Source organism: Meleagris gallopavo, chromosome 4 (genome assembly GCF_000146605.3).
Source record: "Meleagris gallopavo isolate NT-WF06-2002-E0010 breed Aviagen turkey brand Nicholas breeding stock chromosome 4, Turkey_5.1, whole genome shotgun sequence".
Lineage (NCBI taxonomy): Eukaryota > Metazoa > Chordata > Aves > Galliformes > Phasianidae > Meleagris > Meleagris gallopavo.
In genome coordinates this window covers 48,041,523-48,045,909 of record NC_015014.2, presented here as the reverse complement: position 1 = coordinate 48,045,909, position 4,387 = coordinate 48,041,523, and positions in this window count along the sequence as shown.

Genomic DNA, 4,387 nt, shown 5'->3' with positions numbered 1-4,387 from the left:
TTTTTGTTTTGTTTTGTTTTACCATTAGTTAAGAAATTGAAGGCAGCTTCATTCAAAAGGAGCTGGAACTCTTCGGGAAAAGAGGCAAGAACATTTTTCTTTGAAAAATGGGAAGGAGTACTTTCTGGTCCTATCTGTTATCAAGCAGCTGGAGGCTGAGCAGCAGGAAAGTGGGTGAGAGTGCAAGGATAAGAGACAAGCATGGCCATGGCCCTTGCCAACAGTGGGATGGAACTGATGGAACTTGTACTGCTCAGTGGTGACTGATGTGGTGCACAACTTGAGGGCTATGAACAGTCTGTTCCTTTTAATATCTATAATTATATTGTAATTAACTGAGTGTAGTCACGACTGCTCTTAGTTAAATGTGCTTATGATAACACTGTTTTGCATTATAGAAATGGTTTAATTTAATCTGATTTTAAATAACAACATATTTCCCATCAGTATTTCAAATGAAACACACAGTGCACTGCAAATCTGCTGATCTGCTATTTGCCATGCTGTACAATCTTTGAAGTCAATGTTACTTCTGACTGCATGCATCAAGTAAGCCAGAGACCTCCATCCATGGCAAAGCCAGTGCCATAAGGCTCACGCTCACACATAAGATGCGTGCGGGGGAGGGGGGGGGAGGGAAGCAACAAATAATGATAAAATGCCAAAAGTTGCAGAGCAAACCTGAGACAGAGGCCTGCTGCTGCCTCCTGCGGCCGTGTCTCAGGTGCAGATGGCTGAGGGCCGCCTCGCACAGCCTTAGCAGCCCCAGCCGCTTATACAATGACGGAGCCGAGGGTGTTAAGTTCAGGAAGAGCAGGAATGAGCCATTGATGCTGCTCGAAACAAGGGAAAACAATAGGTCTTTAAGACAGCTTTCCTTGCTGAATGTAAATTGTTTTTAATAAAATGTAGACAAAACCAGATGATGTCAGAAGAATTCCTCCTTTGTGCCACCCTGGAGATTGTTCAACAAACCACTGGAAGAGCATGCATTTTGGGGAATGTTTCTGTGTTTGCCATGCCCATTGCATCTATACATGTGACCTGATCTTGGAGGCCCTTTCTTACACACCCGACTTGTTTGCAGCGGGGCTGCAGCACGGAGGCAGCATGCACAGGGCTGGTCTGTTCCTGCCTTTAGCTGTTACTTGGGGGATGTTCCATACTTAATTTGCTGCCTTTAATTTTCCACTTCCTCTCATCAGCGTTTCTTTTCCCTTGCTCCTGTTGGTGGTGAGTTCGTCCTCCGATTAACGACAAAAATCCCCACCCACATAAATGTACAGATCCATCTGTGATTTGTGTATGCATATACACAGAAAATAATGGTGTGTGAACATTAGTATTTCTACATGCACATCATGGATTTGTACAGTTTTCTGTGTACTCACACGGTCATTTTTTGGAAAGAGACGCACTGTGTTGGTAAATTGTGTTAATGAATAATACCTTCAAGATGTTAAAAATGCCCTCCTAATACAACCCACACGTTAGTTATTTGTGTCTGGTCGTCGTCTTGAATGTTACAACCCAGCAGTTAAAGTCATCTGATTTCATGTGTTATATCTGTATTAAAAATAACACAGTTCCCTGTAATTCCTTCTGTATTTTCCTCAAACACAGGGGAGAAAGCACATTCCCTAATATGTTTTATGGGCACACTCTCTTTGTAATATTTCCTTTGCAAAGGTCCTGCTCATATTTGTATCTTATTACTTTTCTTATACTGGATTTATTGATAGTTTCTAACAAAAATATGATTTCAGTATATTTACGGAACAAAACTCAATATAACAGTCCCCGATTCAATTTTTTTCATCAAAATGGAGAACAATAAAGAATCTAAAGTCTTCAGTTCAGACACATAGCATCAAAAACCCCTATATTGTTAAAAGAAATAACTCAATAACAGGGAAGTGATAGATATTACTTAAAGAACAGCATTAGCTTTGTTTACCCTATCTGTGTTTCTAATAATCCAGGCTACAACTTGAAGAGTTACAAATATTTTGCTCCTGAAACATGTATAAATTCAGTCATCTCTTGTAAATGGGGAAAAATAACGCCCATAAGTTAAGAAAATTTATTGCATATTGTTACAGCTAGTGAGAACGTTATATACATTCAGATGCATTTCACATGAAGGGGATTTTTGTTCTTGTTCTGCCACACTTCCTCTGTAAATGCACTTTGCTTGGGTGGTTGAATTTTTTTGGAGAGGGTTCATATTCTGCAATTCTAATGGCTTACATTCAGAGCAACATTGTGGAGCCAGTTCAGGGGGCGTTTTGTTTGTTTTTCTATTGACCACTAGCTAAAGATTTGATTAATAACTTTGGCTAACAATAGATTTTTAGTTAAATGGATGGATGAATTCATTATTTACCTGTTCTTATCCTCGTGTGTATTGCCCAATGATGATTATAGCTGTTTTAGAAATGATCCTCATTTATGGTATGTTGCATCATCCGGAGAAGTAGTAATGATTTTAGATTTTCCACCTAAATTACAGGGCACTTTCCACTGAAAATGGTAAACAATATTACAAACTTAAAAAAAAGAAGTAATCTGATTTCAGGGAAGAGGGAACCCAGTGAAAGATGTGTGCTTTTATAAGGATGGACAATGGAAAGCAAAATAATAACTCCTAAGTTTGATTGTTCAAATATATTCTGCAATACAGAGAGCTGCATGCAGGCTGGAGCAGGCATGGGGCAGGAAGGTTAAGTAGAAGAGAAGGCACAATACTTCAGATTGGCAGTAGACTGCAGCAAGAATAATCTAATCAAAACTAAATTAAATTATCTAGTCCCAGGGCAGGCTCCTGGGACTGCTGCACTGAATGCTAGCAGAGCTCCTCCTAGACATTTTTCCCCAGTCAAACTCACATGATGAATGCAGATGAAATTTGAAATATGAAAATCTGAAATAATTTATGGAAGTTGTCAGAAATTTGGCCTGCTTGTGGTGTAATTTCCTCTGAGACGAGGCAGGCTGGCTCATTGCTTCTAGTCTCAGAGCAGTTGCTGGTCTTCCAGTGGATGGATCAACCCCTTTAAAATGCTCTTCCAGACAAATTACAGCTCATTACAGACAGCCTTGCACCATGCCATTATGTCAGAGGAAATCTTTTTTCATTTGCACAAATTTGCTTGGAATTCTCATATTTATTTGAGCATCCATTATCGAATCTGAACATTGAATTATCCACAATTATTTTCTGGGTAGGCGGATGTTTGTGCATATGGAATAGATAGCGACTGTGTAGATATAAATTTTTATAGCATTGCTGAAAACCCTTCGTTTTTCAAACAACTGTGTTTATATAGAAGTTACCATGTATCTATAGAAAGGCTATTTCCTGAAGTCACTCTTTTCTGCAATGCATTTGTTGTCCAAGAGGAGTCATCTACAGAAAGCCGCTCACTTCCCAGTGACTCAGAGTCTGCTCTTTGTAGTTATCACAATTAGGACTTCTGTCTGTGCATTTGTAATTTGTGTATGGTCTGGCCCCATATGAGACATCTCCAGTTGTTATTTACTTTGAATTACATTCTGTCACAAGCACGCTGTCTTCATTACCACTGCACTCACATCTAGCATGCCTCCTACCTTTCCATGTGCTGAGAAGGGAGGGAAGTGTTGATGTGCAAGAAAACGGAAGGGCCAGCATTGGGACCAAAGTCCTCCCTCCATTGCTCCCAGATGGATTTTGCCTAAAATATGAGTGTGAGCTAAATGATGTGCTAAACGATGTTTTCTAGCTTTTCTACTAGGGTACTGATATTGCACCTTTATGATTGTTTAACATTAGAAATATTCTCTGGAAGAAAAACTTCACAAGCGGTAGATCTGGTGGGAGGCTGTCCCCTTGGTTTGCCTCAGCAGGGTGACTGGACTCTTAGATAAACACATTTCTTAGGATAGCATTAGCTGTAGCAAATCAGGCCAATGCACTGAGATCATTTTTCTTCTTTGGTCATGATCAGTGTTAAGGAGCTAAAAACCCTGGCTTTGATCCTTCTAAGAGTATATATCCAATACTGGAGAAAGTTTGGAGTTGTTGTCTTTGTTTAAATGACATTCAATTGCAAACACTCTCAGCTCTCCATATAAAAGTTAGATCGTATTAAACTTTTGTGTCTCATTACATAGGCAGTCGTTAGCTAATTTCTGATCTATTCTAGCAACAGAACCCCAGTGCCATCGTTATTTATGGCCTATGAACTCCCCATGGAAAGCTTTGTTGCAAACATTTACAGACCAAGAGCTGTAGGAGAACAGAGGGCAGAACTGTTTCATGATCACATAAACTCATTTTCACTGTTTACTCGGGCTATTGAACAGTGAGAAAAGGCACAGATCTCCCGTAGACAGTCCTCTACAG